Source organism: Halictus rubicundus, chromosome 2 (genome assembly GCF_050948215.1).
Source record: "Halictus rubicundus isolate RS-2024b chromosome 2, iyHalRubi1_principal, whole genome shotgun sequence".
NCBI classification, from domain to species: Eukaryota; Metazoa; Arthropoda; class Insecta; order Hymenoptera; family Halictidae; genus Halictus; species Halictus rubicundus.
This window is the reverse complement of record NC_135150.1, coordinates 27472975-27499344: the sequence shown is the minus strand read 5'-3', so window position 1 is coordinate 27499344 and position 26370 is coordinate 27472975. Positions and strand designations below refer to the sequence as shown.

Here is a 26370-nt window from a genome sequence, read left to right as displayed (position 1 = left end):
TCTGTGCCGGGCTGGGCATGATCGGGCTCGGGCCGTGCTCGCTCGCCCCGCGTGCCGATTCGGCCAGCCCGTTTTCACCGGAAAGAAAGCACGTGGGAGTGTGATGGGCATGGCGGGAACGGATGAACGGGTTCGGAGAAGGTCGTCGAAAGAGGCGACAAACCACGAGAGAAAGGAGGCAAGCGAGAATAAAAAGAAAAGGAGCAACGGGAGGGGAGGAGGAGAAGGGCAACGAGGAAAGAGAAGAAGAAGAAAAAGAAGAAGAGGAAGAAGAAGAAGAAAAAGCAGAAGAGGTGGAATAGCAACGTTCCATCTCCTAGGCTCGCGGGACGACTAAGCGCAAGTGCGTTCGTTTCGAGCTGAAAGGGATCCGGGGCGGAGAAAAGCAGAAACAACGTCGCGGGGAGAGGGGGGATGGGGGGAGAGTGGGACGAGAAAAGTGAAAGATAAAGTTTCCGGCGTGCACGAGCGAGGATGGAAATCGCAGAGACGAAGAAAAGGGAACGGGGATTCACACGGGAAGACGGCGAAGAGAACGGAAACGTAGGGCCACCGGGGGTAGGGTCGTCGAGAGAAAGAGGATCGAAAGAGAAAGAGAGAGAGAAAGAGAGAAAGGATAAGAGAAAGAGCCCGGGGGGAAGGGGGGGGAGGTTAGAGGGAACTCTTGCCTCATTCTTACGTATTACGTGCACGGGTACAAACGAAGTCTTGTATTACACCATTACCGTGACAGAGAGGCGCTTCTGTGTGGCCCCGTTCGGCCGACGAGGACGGCCGATCCACCGCCTATAGAGAACCGTTGCGATTCTCGCCGGTGTGCGTGGTGCTCGAGCGCGCGCGCGCACACTAGACCCGTGAAAGACTTCGTGCACACGGCTAGATACAGAAACGAGAAAGAAAAGGCGGGGGGAAGAGAGAAAAGGAGGGAGAAAAGCGGGAGACGGAGAGAGAGGGTGGGGGGAACGCGCGCGCGAGAGAGAGAGAGGGAGAGAGACAGAGAGGGTTAATGGCTGAGAGGGAGGTGGGAGTCTAGCGCACGAAGAAAGATAGACACACAGAGCGAGAGAGAGAGAGAGAGAGAGAGAGAGAGAGAGAGAGAGAGAGAGAGAGAGAGAGAGAGAGAAAGACTATAGCTGCTGTCGCGCGACGACGGCTCGTGCATGTGCACCGAAGTCGCGCGCACATACGCGCACGGTGCCCGTGCGCGCCCGATAGACGAGCTAGACTGTGAATCGAGGCACGCGCATACACGCGGAGCGCCGCGCCGACGCGTATGAATGTACACGGAAGGAGCAACACCTCACAAACGAGCGCCTAGGCAAGAGAGCTATTTGTAATGTAATAGTGAGAGCACCGCCAGTGAGGAAAGGGAGAGCGGAGAGAGAGAGAGAGAGAGAGAGGAAGGTGGTTAGGTGGAAGGGCGACATGGTGGGAGGGAAGAGTAAGCGCAGAAGAGAGAGAGAGAGAGAGAGTGACGTGGAGAGGGAGAGGCGAGAGGTGGCACTCGACGAGGAACCAATACTACGGTCCTTTACAAACGAACTCGCAAGACTCGCGCGAGAGAGGCCTCTCCTCTCCTCTCCATCGGCCGTGAGCAGTATTGCGCCCGGGAGCTCTCTCGGCCGAGAGAGACAACCGTGCTTTTCGGACCCTCAACCCTTTCTGGGCTCGCCTGTAAGCCACCGGGCCCACCTGGCCTCTTCTCTACCACCACCACCACCACCATCACCACCACCACCACCACCACCGCCATCGATACCACCACCACTGCTCCACCACTACCACCACCATGGTCGTCGTCGTCGCACTACGCACACACAAACGCGCACACGGGCGACCGCGTGCTCACTAACATCGTCGTCGACATCGTACCGACGGTACGTTCGGTGGACAGTGTGTAGACATTTCGAGCGACGTCCGTGTGCCCACCACTACCATCGAATCGCATCAGCCGCCACCACCATCGTCGCCACCTCCACCACCACCACCACCATCTCTTACTGACTGCCCAGTCTACCTCTCTCCGCGTTTACCTAGGACCGGGAGAGAGAAAGAGACACGGAGCAAAAGGGAAAGAGAGAGAGAGAGAGAGAGAGAAAGAAAGAGAGCAGCAGAGACGGAGGAGAAAGAGAGAGGGAGGAAAAGAGAGAGAAGTAAAGAGTAAGAGAGGGTCTCGGCTTTGCGCAAAAGTTACGACGGAGCGAGGAGCAGTGAGACACACCGCGGAGACCGGAAGAGACCCTCTCTCCCTGAAGAAGTCCTCCGGCGAGAAGCGAGAAAGAGAGACCACACCGCACGCGAAAAACAACATCAATCGTTTTGATCGAGTGCGCGCGGGCCACCTCCCCCCATTACAGTGTGTGTCTGTGCATATAGAGAAGGTTGTCCCGGTGTGCGCGTGTGTGTATGTGTCTGCGTGTACGTTCGGCGCGTGTGTGTGGCACAGTGCGCGGAAATATCAACCGAAAAAAGAAAACCGGGCGCACACGCGAACACGTTGTCAACGTTGTTTCATACTCGCGCGCGCGCGCTCTCTCTCTCTCTCTCTCTCGACCACTTCGCTTGAACGTGTCACGTGGTCGTGGGGTGTATTTCTTCTTCCGGGTCGCAGGGGACCGTCGCGTGAAATTGAACCGTTTCACCTCGCCGTGATCCCAGCCGAAGAGGTCGCGCGACCGATACGCTGACACTTTGGAGATCTCGGCCGACTATACTGTCGGACGAAAACAGGCGGACACGTGCTCATCCGCACGTGCTTTCGTCGATGCACGTGCTCTTTGGACAGGCCCGGTCGGGTGCGCGGAAGGTCCTCCGGAAGAGCTACGCCGCGGACAGTTGACGCGCACGGCCCGGTAACACACACACACACACACGGTTTCCACTTTCGAAAGGGGGACAATTTTTCGTGGCCGACCGCCACGGATACGGTGTTCGATCGTTGCTGAGGATATCGTCGAAGCCGCGGGTGGACCCACCGACGAGGATCGACAACAGGGAAGAAAGAGAAAGGAGCGAAGAACCGACGAAGAAGGAAAGGGAGGAACAACGCGAGACGGAAAAAGAAGAAGCTTCGAAACGAAGAGCGAGGCTCTCTCGCGAGCACTCGGTTACCGCTTACGTACCAGGCAAGAGCGGCGGGCCGCGTTGTGTAAGAGCTGAAAGTAAAAGTTGAAACCGCCGACTAGGGCTCTCGCGGGAGCGCGTGCGGAGCGCGCTAAAATCCGATCCTGTCTCGTAGACTGGACACAGCCGAATATTCCCGCCTCTCTCTTTCTCTCTCTCTTTCCCTCTTTCTCTCGAACGGCTTTCGGATTTGGTTCCACCTTCTTCCCGAGGCTGTTTCTCTCTCGGCTCCGGAGAAACGGTGTCTCGTAACCGAGAGCTGTCGATCGTTCCCGCGGAAACGGCGCGACCGGCGACTGTCGTCGCGGGGAACTCGAACGCTCGAGTTCGATCTGCAGGAATTGTGCAACCGCCTGTAATTCTTCTAGTCCCGAGGAGGATCTGTGTATCTTCAAGGTGGAGGCGAACAACGGAACGAACAGGTGAAAGAGGAAGAAGAAGAAGAAGAGGATAACCGCGAGTCGAGAAGAAAGCTGCTGTCTCGTGAAATCAAGTTAGCCAAGGTCATCGTCGCAAGCCCGCTTCCGGGATACGCGAAGAGAGAAAGAGAGAGAGAGAGAGAGGGGGAGAGTGGTGTACCGACGCTCGTGGAAAAGTGTGTTCGTTCGCTCGGGTGCCTGCTCGATCGTGTCCCGCAGTTTCGTAAAACGGATTGCAAAACCCGAGGAGAAAGGAGACAGAGAAAGGTAGAGGCGACAGACGGAAGAGAAGAGGAGCCGGTGCGAAAGAGAAAGAGGAGAGAGAGAGGGGGAAGAAGAAGAAGAAGAAGAAGAAGAGGAGGAAGAAGAAGAAGAAGTGAGAGAGTCTCTCCCGGTGATCCCGGGGCCGCAGGAAATCGCACGAACGATACACGTTGCTGGAGATACGGTGTTCGAGCACACGAGCTCGCGAGGGTGAGCGCCGTAGCAGAAGAACGAGGACTCGCGCCACACAGAGAGAGAAAGAGAGGGAGAAGTTGCCGAAGAGAGGTGAAAAGAGGAAGTGCAGCGGTACCGGAAGTGTCGTTGCCGCGAGGACGAGTTTCGAAAGACGATCCGGATGTGGCTGGATCCGCTTGTTTTCTTGATCGGCGAGCGTCGTCGAGGATCGAGGGTGAATCTCGCAGCTGTCCTCTCTCTGATCGATCAGCAGGACCGATGATCCTTGTGGTCTTCTAAGGGCCGCGCGAACAGGAGAGCTTGCGCGGAGACACGCGGCCGAGCGGAATTAAAAGTGCGCTTAAAAAGGTTAGCGGGATAAAAAAGGCGCGCGCGCGAAAGGATAAGAGAAAGGAATAGGAGCCACCTCCGAGTCCTTGAGAGTACCCAACGGGTAAAAGTGCCGCGCACGGAGCCAGCCGGTTGACCCTGGGCAAGCAACGGAGCAGACCCCGTTGGAAAAAAGTTCTTCGTCGTCGTCGTCGTCGTCGTCGACGTCGTAACGCGTCGATCGCTGCGTCGTCGTCGTCATCGTGATCCGTAATTCCCGCGGCACCTTTCTCCTTCATCCCTGGACCCGGAGCAGCCGTTGCGAAACAGTAAATCAGGTGTCGAGACACGTCTCTCTCTCTCTCTCTCTCTCTCTCTCTCTCTTTCTCTCTTTTTCTCTTTCTTTCTTCTCTCTTCTCCTGCTCGACGATCACGCGTATGTGTTGTTGTGTGTACATGTGTGTTTGTGCGCGCGACACGACACAGTGCTCGATCATCGAACCGACGATCTTCACCGCGCGCGAATCGATCGAGCAACGATCCGTACGAAAAATCGGCAACGATTACGGTTCCACGTGACGCGCAACTATGCGGACGACGCGCACACCGGTGTGAAGTGATCCTAGTGGCCGATGTATTGTTCCGGTGAAACGTAATCGTCGTTGTTTGTTGCCATCACGTATCGTCGACCGTTTTCGCCTGCGTTCGACAACGACGCGCCGTGATCTATTTCTCGGTGGTGATCCACGCTCCGGTATATCAATGTACGTCACGTGTATGCACCGTCGTCGTCCTCGCCGCCGCTATCACGGGATTTCGGGTCGTCGGCTCGTGGAGATGCTGCGTGACTCTTCAAGAGAGTCTTAACGGATAATATATACATATATATATTATATATGTTTATATTTATATAAATATATATATATATATATCGCGTTCGACGAATCTTTTGTTCCCCTTGGATACCATATTGGATACAGTGCGGACGATTCGAATTACAAGGTGAGAACTTTTTTGGATATGTTGCGGATGTATCGGGTCCCATAAGTTCGTGCCGTTTATGCTCTTGCAGCATTTAACACTTTGAGCGGCAAACTAGAAACCTCGGAAATTCCATGAAATTCCATGAGTTAGACTTGTCCCTTTATGATGACAGCAAGATTGAATTTGTGCTCAGGTTTCATACAATTTTTATGGTGACACCAAAGAAAGTATATTAACAAATTTTTTGGAGAACGTTTCGATAGTTTCAGTAATCGTGGAAGAAGAGATCATCCGCCAGTCATTTTCACTGGTTCGGTAGTTCTGGTGTTTTTGAAATAAAAATTGAAGATAATTAAATGTATGATATCGAGTAGTCCTCCAACTTTCTTGCATTTTACGGATCCTAATCGGTACGATGAGTATATTAACGTAAAAGTTCATTTTAAAACCTGGACAGATAATTCACATGTGGGTGACATGGCAGTCAACCTTTCATTCTTCAACCTTTTTTGACCTTTTTCGCAAAGACCGTCCCAGTCAAATTTCTGCGGTTTTTCGTTAAAATACTTTTCAATGGTGAATGATATAAACATATCCACGGCAGGAACTTATGGGACTGATAGATTTCTTTCTTCTTTCTTCTTTCGTCAATCTTCATCGTCAATCTGCGTTTCTAACCCTTTCGCTGGCTTTTCGGGGTCTGACCCAGAAGCGAACCTTTCTCTTTGACGCTACCAGCCTCGAAATTAGGGCTCTGCGAGAGAACCGAGTTCAATTTGGCTGCACTCACTTTTTCTGATTAGGCCAATTTTTGATTAGGCCCGATAGAGGGATAAAGCATCTCGAAATATTTTTCAAATCTTGCATCGATTCTTTGAAAATGTTTCCTGCCGCTTCAGAGTGTCAGAGATTTTGACAAATTTTTTGAATTTTTAATACTTTCAACAGCTTCAGGTTGCGAACGATTCGAACATTGTTCGACGGCTTCAATTGAATTTAATGGGGGAGGGGTGGCAATTATAACCCATTTTCCCTCATCACTAAACTTTTTAAAAGAAGGCTTTTATCGGCAAACTTTTTTTTTATTAGTACAAAAACGACAAGTAAAAGAACAGATAAGAAACAAATACGAAAAAATAAATTGAGCGTATATATACGCTCCGGTGATAGTGGCCAGGAAAATTGAGCGTATATATACGCTAATGATAAAAAATATCATTCCCAGAGGGTCTAACAAAATCAGAGTAATTTAATTGACCAGTTAACTGCGGAGTTTAATTTCAAAAATCCTTCACGCGGAATTGAAATCGAGCAATGACGAGTATACACGTCGAACGCAGGCCAAATGTCGCTACTGTAAATTTTACGGACAAGATATCGCAAAATGAAAAGTTGCATTTTTATTCGATAAGGAATTAACAATTCATTGACGTTAACCGCATCGCAATAGAGTTTCGGATTGACGTGTATACGAACGCGCTTAATTGTTTAATGAAAGCGAAACTAGATATTTTAAATGTGTTGTAGGAGATATTTTAACCCTTTTGAGTTGTGAAGATTTTAATAAAATTCTAAAGTCTAAACCTGGGCAAAAATCACTGTCAGTCGTATGTGACTGACATGACATAACTGTTAACGCGTTAACGCGTTAACACTAAATTTATGGCCTCCGTCAACAATGACGGGTTCAACAATTATTAAAATTACGATCGTTAATATTTGTGGGATAATTCAATATATTTCTTCGAATATATATTATAGTAAAACCCGCTGAAAAATCGAACTACATACATCTTTGTTATTTAAAGTCGCTTTTAGTGCTCTCTGTGAACTTAACATTGAAAATTTTCTCGAAATTATTCGCGTACATAGAGCAAAAAATTTTGACAGGATAAAAAGTGAATTTTTAATTTCGATGAAACATTAATATTTGTGGGATAATTCGATATATTTCTTTGAACATATATTATAGTAAAACCCGCTAAAAATCGAACTATTACATACATTTCTGTCATTTGTTTAACACTAAACCTACCAAACATTAACAGTATCTGGTAAATATTGCCTGATAAAAATGGCAACCCTAAGTTTACTGAGATTGTCCATAATTTTCAATGTAATAAATGCTCGGACAAGGAGATTTAGTCTACCATTTTCCATAAATGAATTTTCATAGTTTCCACAATTGTAAAATATAAAATCAGCCATTCTGACCGTGGTAGGTTTAGTGTTAAAGTCGCTTTTGGTGCTTTCTGTGAACCTAACATTGAAAATGATCGATTTTCACGAAATGATTCGCGTGCATAGTGCAACAAATTCTGACAGAATAAAAAGTGAATTAACTTCAATGGAACGTTACAAAGATGGTGGCCGTCATGTGAATGTAAATTTACTAAACGATTTTCCATCTCGACGAGTGAATCGAAACACGATACAACGTATAACTTTTGTAGATCTTGTTCGCATAAACGCGCGATCCTTCCACGCGGAGAACTCGTCTTTCTGCGTTTCTATCAAAATCTAAAGCGGAATGAGCATAATCCTCGCCGATTTGCATAGTACTTTCCGACTTCTGTGTTCAGCAATCGGTCCTCCAAAACCGTCAATTTGCGTAAACATTCGCACTCGGTTCATCAGTTTGTCAGAAAAATTCGTGTCTTCGAAAATGACAAGGTGTTTTGATTTGACAAACACGGACAAACCGACTGCCATAAACGTTTCGCACGTGTCCTGTGCACACATAGACACCGTTCGTTTACTTACTTTTTAAGAAATACAAATGAAACAGTTCAATTGTATTTTTAAATGTTCTTCCAACGATTTCCATTCCGTGGTATCGAGCCTAATTATTAACAATGAAACAGCCGACCGCTAACAGTAACTAATTTCTATTGCCTTTTAAAAGTAACAAGACTGCATTTATCGAGACATCGCACTAAATAAGTGGTAAATAAATATGAATAAGTGTGTCAAGTACAGCGTGTCTCTGCAATTTGAATTGTAAAACAAAGTCCAGTGTTAAGGAAATTTATTCTAATTGGAAAAGGTAAAACGCGGGTGGAGCAATTTCGCGGAGAAAAATTGGGAAAATCTGGTGATCGATTAGGTTAACCTCAGCTCAATTCGAAATTAGGTGAAAATGACCTGACACGTAAAGCTCGATGATTCGCGACGCGGCCTCGATGCGCAATTACGCGGGAGAGCGAATAGAGAGCACTGTGGATCGCGAGACAGTGCCTATAATGATCGAAAAGCTTCCTTCAGTCTCTCGCGAACCCGTTTGATTACGTTTTCATCGGAGAAACAGCGAGCGACAATGATTTCTAGAGCAGTGGATCAACATTCCGCGGGATCGAACGCGAGACACCAGCGCAAATTAAAGTGGCGACGTAATTGGAAACAGAAACGATCCTAACGCGCCTAGAAACGGACGGGCGAAGTATAGCAATTCGCGCGCCGACAATGGGACGACGCGATGGCGATAGTTGGTCGAATGAATTACGTGATTATCGACCTCGAGAAAAAGTGATTTCTGCTTCCACCGAACGCGCTGGCAATCGGGCCGAGCTTTCTGCAAATATTAATTTTCATAAATTGATCTAGGCACAGCATGATCGATCGAGAACTCGTTTCGCGAACACGCGTTTCTAACGGCAATGGGAAAACCGTGTTTTTTTCTAAAATTATTATTTCGCGTTACTCCGGTTATTATAAGGCCTGATACGCGAAGACATTCTTCGGATCGCGTTGATGTAACTGTTTGGAAATTCACATAACTGTCTATTATCTCATCGAATTCCTGATGCTACAACGTTAATTAATTCGCACATTTACGGAGGAACAGTCGGTGCCGGATGGAAACGGAAACACCGATTTATTTAGGTTTTTATTGCTGATCTAGTAGATCGGGATTTTTTATTTTGAGCGCCATGGAAATTCATAAATTATCGCCAACAGTTAATTTATATTCTCAAGCTGTGACAGCATAATTGCGACGGTGAAGCGAACTGAAATATTATGCAATCCGAAAATTGTTCGTAACTTGCAATAGAATTTTTAATGCACTCCATAGGCGGAGCTTTGTGCAAAATAAAAATTGCATCGACCGCGAGAAATAATCTATATATCGACATCCTTAAATTATTTAATGTTTCTGTTATCTTAAAACCTTTAAGTGACTATTTATTTTATTAGAACTATTTGCGGATTTAGCTGGAGTTTTGTTTTTATTTTATTTTAGATGAATATCAAATATGTTAGTCGAATCGTTGCATGTTTAACACTAGGTTTCCGGAGCAGTAAAACCGTGACTGTATTTTGCGTTACTTTATAAAAATGTCAAGAACCTGCTACGCACATTTTTAGCAATATTTTAAAGGTAATACATACCCAAAGAAATATTGCTAAAGATGTGGCTAGCACGTTCTTGATATTTTTGAAAATAATATATACCAAAAGAAATAAATTTGCCAAATAATTTCCTCAGAATCTTAATAATTTTAAATTAACTTCTTAACCTAAAAGCCCGAGAATACTCGAATATAATAGACACTTTTGCAAAATAATTGTTATGTTGAGAGGTTAACAATATTAGAACCCGCCATTTTGTCCCGTAAACCTAGCGTTAAACTCGCGTAAACGAATAAAAAATTCGCAATTGATCGCGAAGGACAGAAATAACAGGATACAATTTCCGTTTAATTACGCGAGGAGCGCATCACCGTGTTCCCTGTTTGAAAATGATTCATGCGTTCCCGCGTTCCGGGGAAATTTCAAGCAGATCATAGGATATCGCCGGCTCGATCGCGTAACGATGCAAATTCTTCTTCTGAGCGCATGATTCAAGTTCAGGTGCTCCATGGTCGCATGTGAGCGTTAGTTGCGCAACCGTTTTTAAGAAGAAGAAGACGAAGAAGAAGAAGAAGAAGAAGAAGAAGAGGGAGAGGAAAAAAGAAGAAGAGAAGTAGGGAGGCGTTCCGCGAGTCCAATGTGGTCATCAATGGCTCGCGATGACGGATCGTAAAGAAAAAGCGATCTTGAGTCAAGGTCGGGCTCGTCGAAAGGCGTCTCTTTGCGTTCGTCATTTTGTATTCGTGCGACCATTATCCGCCGGTTATACCACGTTTCTCTGTTGCACCGATACGAGCATACTATCGCCGCGGTCCGATTGCGTGTGCCCGCGCAAATGTCCCAGGCAGAAACAAAATTTATACGGGCAAGTTGGAAAGGTGAACCGGTCGAAATTCCGGGTTTACTTAGCTTTACCCGCTAATGCGTCACGGTACGAATTCTTTTCTCGCCTTTAATCGAGCCCCGCGTCGATAATCGAAATTAATTGGTTTCTCTGACGTGAATCGAAATTAACACGAAATTCTCCACAGCGCTAAGAGACAAAGCGGTTACGCGAATTTTCAGAATTTTCCCCGAGGAATTAAATAGCGGATTTTATCCATTCACGGTGCAATTTAAAACGTTTTTTGAGCGAAATAAAAATTGCGTAGTAAGCGCGTAGTAAACTAAAAGTAAAGTAAATGTTTCTACTGTTTCGAAATTGATCGACTGATTTCTGTCGTAGATGCATAAAATCCAACAATAAATATTCACCGGAACGGGAGCTGAAATCAACATGGTTAATTCATAGAATGTTTTGCATTTGGGAAGGCGAAAATAATTGTATGCTTTCTTTCGAACGCCAGTTTTTTGTCCTTTCACTCGCTGAATGTGTATTTTATCGCACGAAGTATGCTAAGAAAATCTATACCGAATTGGCACTCGTGCAAAACGACTCTCTCTGGAGCAAAAAATAGTTTGAAGTTTGTTCTTCGGGGGTTTCAAGCTAGTCGATTTTGTACACATCAAGTATTTTTCATTTCGAATTGTTTTTATCTCGGTTAACCCAGAAATAATTGTGTATTTAGAAAATCGTCGAGGTTATGAATAAATTCCTTCTGGATAATTGGCGATACGCCGCTGTCTTTGTAAAAGTAATCGAAACGATTTCGTCTCGGGCAATCATGTTAAAAGGACGTCGGTGTAATTCGGCCGAATAAAAATCGAAGGAAAATCGGAATCGTTCTTGGGCAATACATAATACTTGGCGGTTTAACAGTTTCTCGATTTTATGAAGCGGAAAAGAATCTCGCTGGCAAATCCCTGAATACATTACACGTAACTCATTTTTGGACTCGACTGTTGCGTTTAAGAATGCGTTGCAGAAATTGTTGCAAAACGTTCGCGTGTTGGGAAAACAAATTTCAGACCGTTGATGTCCGCTTACGATCTTCAAATGCTGTTTACCGGTTTTCATTTAAAAATAAATTTATTTATAAATAATACGAACGTTGTATAAATCTTTTTGGAATCAACTCTTCATGAGACATAATTCCTGACACGGTTATCAATTTTTCGGTATTGACCGCTCTGTGTCCCTATCAAAATTCGCTATAGTTTCATTCCTTTTTGGTTGCACCGTCAAATATCGTAGAGCCAGCGTTAAAATATCCGCAACTCGATGATAATTGGCAGACTTATACAGTGTTAACGGTATAATAATAATATACGGTTTCTTTTTGATGACTTATACAGTGAACTCTCGATATTTGTCAACAACACGGGCATTGCCAACGTCATATATCGTCCAGGAGACATACCTGAGTTATGTTTATGTTTACACTCCTCGGCGCCCGAGGCCTCTCGAGCGGTAGTGGGGATAATTCCGCGACGTTTATCATACAGGCCTTGGCGACATATATAGAAAAACAATAATAACAATAATATACAATTTCTCAATTGAAATACTTTTAATTCGTACATACAATGAAGAGGTAAAATTAAAATTTGGTTAATTCAATTATGAAACTATGAATCTAATGAAATAAATTTATGAAATTCATTTTGTAACAATAACACAGTGTGTAGATAATAAAAATGATGAAAATCGTTTTGTTTAAACATTGTCTACTCACAAAGGTTGCATCAATACCACAGTTATAAGCGACCACATGACAATTCCAATAATAATTCCGCGACGTTTATCATCGAGGCCTTGGCGACACATACAGAGAAATCACTATATCGTCCAGGGGTGCTACAATCACGGTAGTGGTAGCAGTAGTGGGGATAGTTCCGCGACGTTTATCGTCCAGGCCTTGGCGACATATTAGGGGGAGCCATAAGTAATCAATTATTTTGAAATTTAAAACAAACTTTGTAATAAATTCATCATTATCAGTTTGCCATCTTTCCTTTGCAAATTTTCAATCCCCCTCTTATAGAAATCCAGGGTTCGTCAATTCGAAAGGCAAAACAAATTCTTTGCAAATAATCGATTACTTATGGGTACTGTTAATATATAGAGAAATCTCTCTGTTACGAGTGTAGCGTTCGAAAGGCTGCCGGTATCTATTGGGAACAATGTCGCAGACTTTTTTCGGACTGCGATGATCGGGTGCAGAGTCGGCTAAATCGATCGTGAATCATGCCGAATCGGTGTTACGTAAGGCGAGTTTACATTTCTCCCGGTAATCGCGGGACTTGGACGGTTTCTTGCGTCTTTGTGCGTCGTTTCTTTCGGGAAGAAAGCCGCTCGCTGGAACGATCCAGGTCGGCGAATCTGAACGGAGCCGGAGCTGGAAAACGCGAAATTATCTCCGGATCGGGTTCCGTTGATAAGAGAGCCGGGATTATCAGAGAGCGATCGTAATTAAATCGCTATAAACGCGATGTTCCGGGCCCCGCAACAGCTGTAATTAGGCGCACAACAGTGGTATCGCGTGTGTATTTAACTTTGCATTTCGTTTCTTTGCTCGTGTTTCTTTTTCTCCGCGCTAAACGATACGAAGATACAGTTCCGATGGTAACAACATCCGGCAGCGCATGGACGCGCGAGCATGTGTTACCTTCGAATGGACTCGCGATCCGGCATGACTATAGCGTGATTAGAGTGAGAACTGGTACCGATGAGAGTAAACCCCTTCCACCGGGAAATTATCGTAATCGGCGATCTTAAAACGTTATCCGATTCCTCCGGACTGGAATGACTCGTGCGATTATGGTTCCGGTTTTTCAAGCGTTTCGGCGGTTTGAAATAGTCGCGGACGAGCGATCGTTAATTATCAGCTATTAATACCGCCGACTGGGAGCGAACGATTCTCCTTCCATTTTTGTTCGCCACTTTCCTGGAAGCTCGAAATGACTTTTTATAATTTGGTGCTTGTAATTAGTGCTCGTAGAGTACGGGCCGTTTGTGCCAATTTTTACCTGTTACAGTGGAACCTCGATTATGTGAAGAGATAAGATGGAAAACGTGACTGCACAAATATTAGAACAGTTATAATGCTGGATTCATTATTTTGAGATTCTAATTTTGGAATACTGAAGGCTTCAGACATCGGAGATTCGCATAATCGAGGTCTCACTGTACCTCGAACCTTTTTCCAGTTTATTTGCATTTTGTAAGACGGTTACTGCAATGTTGGACGATACGCGTTTTCGGTTTGCGAAATTATTGAACGGCTTTGGAAAACAGTTTTGATTTATCGAACGTCGAGATGCACTTTGTTGCATACTCGAGAGCAAACGCCAAGGAGAACGCGATAAATAGCACGTCTCGTGGAAGCGGTGCAGTTTACTCTGCTCGTAACATAGAAAGGAAACTTCTCTAGATGTGCATTTTAGATAGTGCGTTTTTATCAACGTGATTAGTAGGTTGCATCGGTGAAGTTCGTCCGAACAATTTCGAGGAAGACTGCAATCTGCTGGATTGGTCTATATGCATAACGTGTTGTTTACATTAAACCGGGCTGCACAAGTGCATAACTCGTTCTAGATCGCTTTTACATAATCGCAGCGGCTGATACGTTATTTCCTACTTTTTTTTTTTCTAAAACGCGATTCGAATCTTATCAATTTGGTGAGAGTTAACTCGTCCCGCAGGCGAAAACATGAATTAACGAACGCTGAGAATGGTAATTTGGACGAATCTAAATATTTTTTGTCGATTTTAATTGGTGCAACTTGGGGTACTTAGTTCTCATCACTTTTTGGAGCCATTTGTTAACTGAATTCTGTTTGGTAGATTCGATAGTAAAAAAGTTTCGGAGGATTCAATAATAAAGAAAGTTTTGAAACACAGGATTCAGTGATAAAAAAGATTTCAAGACAGAGGATCCAATAATAAAAAAGTTGAAGTAGAGGATTCCATACTGAAAAAAGTTTTTAAATAGAGAATCCAATAGTAAAAAAAATTTTGAAATAGAGGATTCATAGGAGACAAGGAGGAAGCTTATCGCCATTACCTAGAACAATACAATTCCACTTTCATCATCTATGAATGAGTCACTGTGTTTATCAGTGAAACGCTTCTCCATCCGCTCATAATTTTCGACCTTCACCAAAGAAATTGCTCATTCGATACTTCATTTAACGTGGTAGGGACCTAATTACTGTGGGGGTACCAATGCCTATATTAATTATATACATTTTTAAAGCGTAATGAATATTAAAAAAAGAGATATTAAATTTTTTCATTAAGATCGGTTAATATGTCATATATCCCTTTTCTAATATTCATGATGCTTTAACCAGTTAACTGTGTTTGACGAGTATACTCGTCATGAAGAAATGGCAATATTTTGTGTCATGACGAGTATACTCGTCAAAACAGCTATAATTCAAACAGCGGTTAATTTTTGCGACGCAACTTAGGTACACATTTTTCAAAGAGGTCGCAACAGCTAACTGGTTAAAAATAAGTGTAATTAATATAGACACAGTGATTGGTCCCCCCACAGTAATTCGCTCCTTTCATCTCGAATTTCTCGAAAGTTTGGAAAGAAGAGTATCCTTCTGTTTAATTAATAAACGAAAAGATCACATGCAGCCAACGGCACACCGTGCACGAGCCAAAAAGGCTACTTCAGGTATGCCAAGTAATTGCTGTTTTCGCTCAACGTAATACTCAATTATCCATGCTGGTTGCGTCAGATCAAATCAAGTGTGAGATTGGTTATAGAATTCGATGAAATTAATATTCCTAGAAATTGCGAGTCGTTTAGCATTTCGCTGGAATTAAAGAGCATTAAAGCACCATTAAAGCGATCATTTTCGCCTGAGGATTCATCATTCGAAACTTCCGAGAACCTGTAAATTGTTGTTACAAGAAAATTTATTGCTCGGCGGGCCTGCTCATGGTCAAAATTCCTGCTATACAATCTCCCCCCCCCCCCCACACACACATGTGATTCGAACGTACTCTACATGTAAATTTAAACAATACGAACCGGTAAAAATTTGAATCTGCATCGTAGATTGTACAATACGTTGCGTCACCCATATGTGGAATTATTTGTGCTGGTCTTAAAATGAATTTTTACGTTGATATATTCGTTGTACTAAACTCGATTAGGATCTGTAACATGCAAGAAAGTTGGCGGATTACTCGGTATCATACATTTAATTTCTTGCAAGTTTTACTTCATTAACACTAGAACTACCGAACCAGTCAAAATGACTGGTGGATGATTTTTTCTTTCACGATTAGTGAAACTATGAAAACGTTTTGATGAAAACTATGAAAATCGTACGAAACCTGAGCAAATTCAATCTTGCTGTTATTATAAAGGGATGAGTCTAAGTCACGTTCGGTGCTCGGTAGTTCTATTGTTGAATAACTTACTTTCATTTTATGCAATTTTACGGGTTTCTAGTTCAAAGTGATAATACTGCGCCGATTAATCGGTGCACATTTACCGGACGTCAAGATGGCGCCCAAATGTACAAATTACTTTCCTAAACCGAGTTTACGTTTACCAAGTGGCAATCGAAAGCGAAAAATCCAAGTTCGATTTTAGGTTCAGCGGCAATAATTCGCGCTTCGGCAGCGAGGAAGTGGAATGATCCATGACGGATCCGAGACGATCCACGTCGATCTGGCTTGATACCCTTGACGGTGACGGGGCGTTTGAAAAGAGCGTCGGGTTTTCTGCGGGTTTCTGCACGGTGTCTCGGACATTTTCACCTTCCACGGTCTGGCTGCGGTCGTGGTGCTCTCCCTTCTCTCTCTCCTCTCTCTCTCTCTCTCTCTTTCTCTCTCCTCTCTCCTTCTCTCTCGTGTCGGACGATAAGACGGTTATTAAGACGCGGTTTCGCGGCGCGAAGACCTCGGATTGGTTGTCCCGATGTGTAGGGTACGCTAAATGAAGTTGCAATTAAGAGAGCTAAAAGCTGCGCGGCTGACTATGCTTCTCAAGGCCTCGGGCCTCGCCGGAGCGTACTTCCGCTTCTGATTAGCTTCCTCTTTTCCCACATCGTCCTCGCCGTTTTCTCTCTTTCCCTCCCCCTTCTTCGCCTCTTTTCTCCCGCTCCTCTTTCTTTCCGTCCGCCTCTCTCCTCCCTCCTCTCTTTCTCTCTCTCTCTCTCTCTCTCTCTCTCTCTCTCTCTCTCTCTCTCTCTCTCTCTCTCTCTCTCTCTCTCTCTCTCTCTCTCTCTCTCTCTCTCTCTGTTCTGTCGACCGCGCTTATTATTTCTCTTTCCTTTTTTCGTACTCCTTTTTACCTCGTTTCCTCTTCGCCATCTCTCCCCGTCGCGTCGGTTCCTCTCTCGCCTCTCTTTATCTCTGACGGGCTTATCTCGCACCGTGGGAAACCGCGCGTGCGATTCGCGCCGCGAGGAGAGAGGAAGTTCTCGGAGTCTCTCGTTCCACGGCCGGCGTTTCTGTTTTCGGATCTTAATTATTGACTCGTGGCCCGCGCCATTGGCCATGGTCGTCGCCGGTCCCAAATCAGAATTTTGTTAATCACATCAGCAGCCCCTCTCCCCCTCCTGTATTTGCCCGGGCGCTTAGTTATTGGGTCGTCTGATGCAAAATTATAAGAGATTTTAATTCAAACAATTTTACGAAATGCTGAGAATGAATGCCTCATTCGTTACTTGTTCGTTACGGAACTTTTTAGTCTGTTCATTTCTCGGCTATTTTTTATATTTTCTAACAAATTATGATTACACCCTTCGGTAATGCTTGTGGATTATATTTGAACTCGTTTCTCGACATTTTGCAAGTTTTTAAGCATGTCCAACTACGTCACCATTTTATTTGACCATGTACGGACTGATTTCTCTGTATATGTCGCCAAGGCTTGGATGATAAACGTCGCGAATTGTCCCCACTACCGCGGAGTATATCCCGAGAGGGGCCTCGAAGCTCGAGTAACCATAACTCGGCTCACGACGATGCGACGATGGCAAGACCCGTCTTGTTGACATATATCGAGAACTCACTATGTATGACAATTCATTTGAAGGGAGATTAGACCAATTAAAATGTTAAGAATCTAAACACTCCCGTATCATCTGCATCTGGTATATAATATGTCAACCTCTGGCTCTAACGAAGAAGAAAATTTATATCTGTCGTATATGTCCTCAACATTGACGACAACGAAATAGAATTTTATTTCGACATGAAGGAAATTAATAATATTTAATAGAGTCTGTCAGAAATATTTCTAATTATCAGACTACAGGTTTTATGCATTTATGACAAAAATGAGTCGATGTAATTGAAAACAGTAAAAAGATTAAAATAGTGTAACAATGTCGACATACAATTTTTGACATGTAAAAATGATTAACCAGCGAAATAAATTTTTACTCGGCCCCTGTAGATTGCAATTCTGAAAATTTTATTTTGCACAAAGATCTGCAGATATTATAGTGCAAGGGGTTCATAATATTGACAGTCATAGTTCGACGTGAAGTAGGATAGTGAGTAAAAGAACACAGGCTCAAGGTGGCCATTAAAAGTGTACTTTTTAACAGTATGGTAACCAGTAGTCAGCGATTTAGGGTAGTTCACCGTCGTTAGGAAGTTTTTGATTAGAATTAGGCTGATTTGTTCGAGTCGGTTGTACTTTTGGAAATTTTAGACCGGTGATTTTTGAGTGACGGAGGTGTTTTTCTGGAGGAAAATTTTGAGGTTCTAGATCCGGCGCTATTAGGTTGCTGGGAACAAATATCTGGCCTCTTATCTGCAGTTATCGTTAGCCTTCAAGTCGCTAAGTAGAGTAAGGACAAGTGCACTTAAACTTCAGGATGCTCGATGTAATAGGGTTACGTACACAATCGGCGAGAAATGAACGAACCCGTTGGCAATGCTACGAGCGATCGATCTACGAAATTATTAATTCGAAACCGGTGGTAATCAATTTTTCGAATAAATACTGGGTTGTCCGGAAAGTTCGTGCCGTTTTTCTATAGGTGGCATTAGGATAGGTCTGAACGTGTCAGAACGATTGAAAATAAATGGTATGTGTACATAGTCTAAAAAGGTGATCTTTCAGGCTGTTTTAGAAAAAAGTTTAATTAGGACACATTAAGTTTGTGTTAGTTTTATGCCCCCTTAAATATGGAAGGAAACAGAGTGAATTATAGGCATCTGATGCGTTTTTCTTCCAAAAGCTATTAACCAGACATTCCACCCTCAGATTTTCATCTCTTTAGGTCAACACAAAATTCCCATAATGACAAAAACTTTAACTCTTTGGTCGACATGAAAAATCATATTTAAAAGTTTCTCGCCGAAAAACGCAAGTTGCGTGAAAGATGGAGAAAGATCATGGAACAAAATGGCACTTGTAAGAATTTCCTTTCAATTGGAAAAACAAAGGACGAGAAATTTTTTGTCAAATCGCAAGGATGTGCCACAGAGACATAAAACTGCTCCTGTAATATAATTTACTAGGAAAAAAGATTTATATTTACTGCACACCCACGTGGTCACCAATGGCTAAAAATTGATTGCAACAAAATGGAACTTTCTTTCAGTTGGAAAAACAAAGGGACGTGAAATTTTTTATCAAATTGCAAGGATATGCCTCAGAGACATAAAACTGTTTCTATAATATAATTTACTAGGAAAAAAATATACATTTATTGCACACCCACGTGATCTCCAATGGCTACTTTATTGTAACAAAATGGAACTTTCTTTCAATTGGAAAAACAAAGGGACGAGAAATTTGTTGTCAAATTGCAAGGATATTCTACAGAGACATAAAACTGCTTCTGTAATATAATTTACTAGGAAAAAAATATACATTTATTGCACACCCACGTGGTCTCCAATGGCTAAAAATTTATTGCAACAAAATGGAACTTTCTTTCAGTTGGAAAAACAAAGGGACGTAAAATTTTTTGTCAGATCGCAAGGATATGCCTCAGAGACATAAAACTGTTTCTATAATATAATTTACTAGGAAAAAAAAATTTATATTTATTGCACACCCACGTGATCTCCAATGGCTGAATATTGATTGCAACAAAGTGGAATTTCCTTTCAATTTAAAGGGAACCGATAGCATATTTAGCAAATTCTGTTCGAAGTCTGAAGCCTGACCGGATATTATAGTACAAGGGGTTGAAAAACAGTTGTTTGTTGCTGCCCTCGGTCCGGAGTGGTTGAAATTCATCGGCGGTTTTTTCGATTGTGTAACGTCGGTATGCAAGAACAGAAGCCGAGATCGCGTTGTTTTCCGAGTGAAATAAAAATCGGTCGCCGGTCGTCGGGCCCTGGTAAAACTCGGCCGCGCGCGATTTTAATGGTTCAAGACGTTAGGGGAAAATATGTTCGGTGCGCCGCGCCGCCATAGCGCGCACTTTCACTCGAGCCAGTCGTCTCGCCGAATTGGCAGATACGATTACGTCGCGCGACGAAGTTCTGTCGATTGTGCGAAACACGGTTCCGCGTGTTCGCCGGGCCGTGTCGCCATTTTTCGACGATCATCCGATGAAAATGCCATTTTTCGATGGTCATCAGGTACGCGGTAATGTCTCGATGTACGGGGAAGGGATGCGCACCGATATCTCTGCAATATTTATCTCCAAACTCGATCGCTGAGACGCGTAACCTGACACGGGATCAGACGTGTCGGTGAGACAATACTGATCCAACGACAAAACTCTGTTGTTTCTAACTATTTTTTCATGAATCTTTTACCGACGTATTTGCGACGTTTTTCTGATTAAAATGAGCCCAAACACGATACAATTCGGGTCAGATTTACTCGTTTAATCCACGGAACCTCGATTATCCGAACCAATGATCTCTGGATCTAAACAGTACAGTCTACAGCAATCTGAACACAAACACTATTTATTTAAGTCAGTAACGATTTAATCCAATACTGCAGCTAGGTAACAATGTTCCAGTGACTAGTTCGGATAATCGAGAGTCTACTGTATCGTGGATTTAACGAGTACGCGTGATCCAAACTATGTCGTGTTTGGACTCATTTTAATCGGGATAATGTCGCAAAGATGACAGTGAAGGTTTCATAAAAAAATAATTAAAAACGAAAATGTTTTGCCAGAAAATTAGCAATACGCTGATATGGTTTTGCTCGCTGCACTTTTCCACGTTTCATGCTAGCAATCAGAGATCGGGGAGTTTTTATGTCTGTACACGATGTAAGTGACACTTTGGTCCCGACGTTTGTGCATGTATCGAGGCGTTACCGTGTTTCCGCGCGTGCCGAGCCACGCGCCTGTCGCAATCTCGAATAGTTCGGATTTAAGAAGGCGACGAGAGTCCAAGCGACGCGTCACGTACGTCCGATTATGAAATATTTCCGATTATCTTTCAATGGAGTGTCGCTCGCATTTTTTCGCATTCGGAGATTTGCGAAACACGCCCAGATTTGGCGGCGATTTCACGCACGCCTCGCCGCGCGGCCTTGAAGTGGACGCTAGATTCGCGAGCGCTTTCGATGTTTTTGCGGAAACTTCGTTGCATCATGTTGTCGCGAGCGCACGCTGATAGCAGACCGTAAATACGTTTCTATGCGCTCGTCCCGTGTGCGAAAATTTCGGGAATGAAAGTGTGTTCGTGCACTGTGCAGAATGAAGTTCACTGAAATTGAATTTTACTGACTTTTAAATAATTTTAAATATTGCATAAAAATGTTTGTGGAAGCCCAATTAAATGAAATCGGAATGCACGGATAATAATTCGTGTGCACGAACACTTTTGCAGTGCTCAATTTTTTCGAGTTTTATATATATATAATTTAATTGTTTAATGTTTTGTATGCACGTTCTCTACGAATATTAACGAACTGCAGAACGTACGCCTTTGTGCAACGTGCAGTGCGAGTTAGTGTAAAATGAAGTTTACTGAAATTGAATTTTACTGACTTTTAAATAATTTTAAATATTGCATAAAAATGTTTGTGGAAGCCCAATTAAATGAAATCGGATGCACGGATAATAATTCGTGTGCAGGAACACTTTTGCAGTGCACAATTCTTTCGAGTTTTGTATGCACGTTCTCTACGAATATTAACGAACTGCAGAAAGTACGGCTTTGTGCAACGTGCAGTGCATAAAACCCAATCAAATCGGGCTTTTAAAAACGATTGCTCAACCATAATCATTGAAATCTACTTTCCCATGGTCTTGCTTTTTGCAACGAAACCTTAAGAAAGAAAAACTTCACTTCACTTCCACCGCTTTGGTTCTTCCATACGATTGCGGTATTTTATTATCATTCAGATAAACTCTTCCTCCGTGTGAACTGTTGTAAAATATTATTTTATCTGTCAATGCTACATAAACACTGTAATCAGTGAAAACCTATCCTCGCAAATGAAACGTTACAAACATTATCGTGTACAACTTTCTAGAACAATTTTAAACGAGTTATTAGAGAAACAATTTTATCTGCGGCTAAAAATAATTCTACACAATTTTGATAAGAATGGCGTAGAAAGCAAACGCGAGTTCCGCGAAATTGCAACGATTCGAAGCGGTGTTATGTATTTAGTTGCGTCGCGTAGGCGACGCAGTCATGCACTATCGATGGAATCATCGCGATACCATTTTCCTCTTTATATTTCCGCGGTTTGTGGTCTCCGTTAGCAAAATTATCGCAAAGATCGTTCGAATTGCGCAGGAAGAATTCCCGCCCACGCGATCGCCGGAAAAACATTGCAATCTCTTTCTGGTCGATCGAAGAATCAATTAAGGACGCGTACACTGTCGTCTCTCTCCGTTGCTAACCGCTTCCATTCGAGAAAAATTACGGCGAAACTTATGCGAAAATAAACGCAGACTCGACAGTCATGTTTTCGATCTCCGACGTCGCTGAAACCGATTAAAAAAAAATTATTTTCCACTGTCTAAAGCGTTGAATTTTCGGTTTTAACTTTTCCCTTTTTCTGTAAACAGCGTGCTGTTACTAGACTATGGACTTTCATGCAAAATAAAACTGTTTACGTCAATTGCAAGACGCGGGAGCGATTTATAAAACGATTTCTTTCGTTAATAATTTTTTCTTTTCTGGTCAAAGTAATACAACCGCATTTTTAAATTCTTTCTCCTTCTCCTAATCTACTCCTAATCCTAGTAGATTCGCCTAATCTACTCCTTTTTGCCATAAATGCGTAAAATGCGCAGTCTAAAATAGAAATTTTCTTCGTTAATTGCAAGAAATAGGAACCAAATAGAAAATTTCTACTTCCTTTAACAATTTTAATAGATTGAAAATAATGTCTTGGCATGATTCAATTCTTTTCATATCACCACTATTTTAAGTATCGTCTACTCAAACTTCAACTTCTACAAGAAATCGACATTACAACGTTTCTTTCATTTTTTACAATTCGGTTTCGAAGCTAAAAATTCTGAAAAAATTCGTAGATGTGCACTCTGGTAGCCAAAGTATGCCTGATTTTTTTTCAGAATTTTCAATCGAAGAGGATGAATAAGAATAATAATACGAATAATTTTTTGTTATCTGGTCAAAGTAATACAACGGCATTTTTTAATTCTTCAGATATATTTTCTATTTCACATTTGATCTACTCTTTTTTTGCCATATATGCGTAAAATCCACAGTTTGGTTGTTACTTTGTTTGCTTCAGCGAATTTTGTGTAATATTTTATTTTTCGGGGAATTTTATGTTGTAGTTGTAAAGGGTGAAATTACATCTTCAGAAATGGGTGATAGATTCATTCAGAAAAAATTTTTTTTTACGCTTTCGCTGACGATTTAGTTCGTAGCATTATCGACCAAAACAGTTTTTCACCTGCTATATCAAAATTCAATCGTCCTCTCAATATTAAAAATTCAATATTAAAAATTCAATCGTCCTCTGCAATATCGAAGAGAATTTGCAGAATATCAGTCGTTAATTGACAGAGGCGACTACAATAATTCGACCAATTATAATATCACACAAATGGTACGCACATTTTTGTGAACAAAAAAAAATTCTACAAAAATTCTGGAGCAAACGAATGTTGGAATTTTGAGGAGATTTTCGGTGAATAATTCGCCAAATTGAAAAACTCTGCAATAAAGTATATAACACGTGGGACAAATTCAGAGAAATGGCGGAATTCCGATGAAAGTTCCAACTAACAATCTATACGAGAGATTGTGAGAATTATTAATTATACTTGTTTTCTAACGAAATTGTCACAGTTCAAATATTGATAATTTCTCGAGAATCAGGAATTCAGTGGTCAAATAGTGGCTTTAATAATTCAATTGTCCTCTGCGATATCGAAGAGAATTTACAGAACATCAGACGTTAATTGCGCAGAGACATTATGTCTCCTTTACATTTATTATGTTTATGTTTACATTAGTGTGCACAGTTTTGTGAAGAAAAAATGCTGGAGCAAACGAATGTTGGAATTTTGAGGAGAGTTTCGGTGGTTAATTCGCCAAATTGAAAAACTCTGCAATATTGTACGAAGGACGTAGCACGTGGGACAAAAATTCATAGAAATGGCGGAATTCCGACGAAAGTTCCACTTAATAATTTGTACGAGAGATTGCGAGAATTCAATCATCGTTTGTAATATAATAGTATGAATGGCGTGCGCGTTCCCAGCGGAGAAAAAATGGCGGGGCAAAGAAATGGCGGAATTCGGCGTGGAATTCGCTCGGCGGATGACACAACGGCGTTATCATGGTCGCTATCGTAATTTGCCTGTTCGTGCAGATACTCTCGACTGGCTGGTGGTATTTTCCTCGGTTTCTGGCCCGTTCTGGCTCCTGACGATTGTAAATCTTGGGCCCCCGCGGCCGAGTACATGCCGAGTAACAGCGGCTACGAGTATATACGTCCGCCAACCCTTTCTACCTTCCCTTTCACTTTCATCTATCGCGTATACTCGAGGCCCCTTCAGAACTCGCCTGCTTCTCGCTCGCTTGGCCTACTCTTTCGCTACCTAGTTGCTCTCTACGTGCGCCGCACGAGAGAGAGAGAGAGAGAGAGAGAGAGAGAGAGAGAAGAAGAAGAAGAAAAAAAGAGAGAATATAGGAAAGAAAATGTATGCCATGTGTAACGAAAGAATTGTTTCGCTGGTTCGGCTGGCCTTGAATCGGCGACGATTTATTTAGTGCCTCCGCTAACGCGAAACCGGACGATCTTTCTGCTAAATTAACGTCTTTTCGCGCCCGTCGAAACGAACAACAATCAAATGGAGTATTTGTTTTCACTGCCCAACGGAAAAAGTCTTGAACGTTCTGTTATCGCCGTTGTTTCGGAAATTCTCGCGTGAGTTTTCACTCGGACTGGTTTCAACCTCTTCGGGGATACTGAGTGGCACATATGGGTACGTTCAGTTCGTTTTTGAACGAAAGTTAGTACAAATTTGTTCGAAAGAAGGATTCCAAAGCGTGGAGGCACTGGTAATATTTTAATCGAGCGAGAAATTGTTATACATCTCTTCTGAAGAAATTTGAGAAATTCGTTGCACCATTTCAGAGCCAAATATAAAGAAAAAATTAATTTCTATGTTATTTCGACTTCAAAAATTTGACACAGGACATTTTTGTGTCACGTAAAAATGCAGCTATACATTTTGATTTTCATTCGTTCTATGTTCCAATTTCAATCATTAATTTATACAAATAGATCGAATAATTCCTTCTAATATTGTAAATGGCGGAATTTAGAAGAGAATTTCAATCGTCAATTCATAGAAGTGGTAATAGTAATTCAATGATCGGTGCCTCTTGAAATGTAAAATGATAAAATAATAGAAAATATCGCTTTGGCCCACAAGTTTATTTAGAAAAAGTGTGGAAGTGTTTGTTTAGAGTTTCTGTGAAAAATCGAATATTTCGTGCGCAATAATACGTGGCTCTCATGCGAAGCGGATGGTTGTTTGGATGGTGAATTTAAGCGTCGACAGATGATCGTTTCTCTTCTGGCACACGGAATGTATATTCCTCTCGTCGAGGCAGCCGTAACAAAGCTATGCAAAACGGAGAGGATAGCGTAATTGAAAGTGGTGACCTGCCGACAGCCGTCATTGTAACCTTCCTTCGCAGCCTGAATGAAATATGGCCGGTGCCGTGCCGAGTCTTTCATGCGACAGTGAAAGTGTCCCAATTTTGAGGAGAGAAAGAGTTTCCGAAAACATTAACGGTAATACGGGGCGCGTAACCGTTTCTACGGTTAGAGCTCGTCGTTGCTCAACAAAAATCAATTCTCCATTAGCTTGGCTGCAACAATAACCGTCGGGCCCTTTCGCTCTGCGCGTCACAAATAATTTTTCCAATGGTTGGTACGTTTCTCATAATTCCTTTTACTGCTCCGTTACAAACTTCGATCTAGCCACTTAAAAATAATTTACTAATGGACTAAACAAAGTACGTCTTATTTAGAAAAATATCTTGTTCGAACTTTGTTTCTGGAAATTTGTTTTCGGAGAAATGTTGGTTGCAGGAACTTCTTTGAAGAGCGTTCTTGCGGAGCAGATATTTACAATCTGTAAAATAAAATTTATTTTTATGTTGTTTGATTTTTACATTTAACACTGAACCTACCAAGCATTAGAAGTATTTGGTAAACTTCACCTTGTGAAAATGGCAATACTAAATTTATTGCGAATGTCCGTGATCCATTAATTTCCACAAATGAATTTTTACAATTTCAATAATTGCGAAATATAAAACCAAAAAATAAAAAAATATAGAACATTGTTTTAAGACATTTGTTACGAAACAAAAACGCGTTAGAAATATCCCTTCCACTGTGATTATAGTTAAATATTTACTAACACG

At 42.5% G+C, this 26370-nt stretch overlaps 1 protein-coding gene and 1 long non-coding RNA gene across 4 annotated transcripts in view; one reads left to right on the top strand and one right to left on the bottom strand.

Moving 5' to 3' along the window:
- The window catches only part of LOC143365874 (uncharacterized), a 501730-nt gene that overhangs the window by 434225 nt on the left and 41135 nt on the right, over nt 1-26370 (bottom strand). The gene's annotated exons all lie outside the window — the stretch shown is intronic.
- Nucleotides 4709-26370, top strand: part of Ken (zinc finger and BTB domain-containing ken and barbie protein) — a 58622-nt gene continuing 36960 nt past the window's right edge. For 2 of the 3 annotated variants that reach the window (XM_076806368.1, XM_076806367.1), the window contains exon 1: nt 4709-5312. The gene's annotated coding sequence lies outside the window, so the exon portion shown is untranslated. The remainder of the gene's footprint in view (nt 5313-26370) is intronic. The other variant, XM_076806369.1, reaches the window with a different exon arrangement.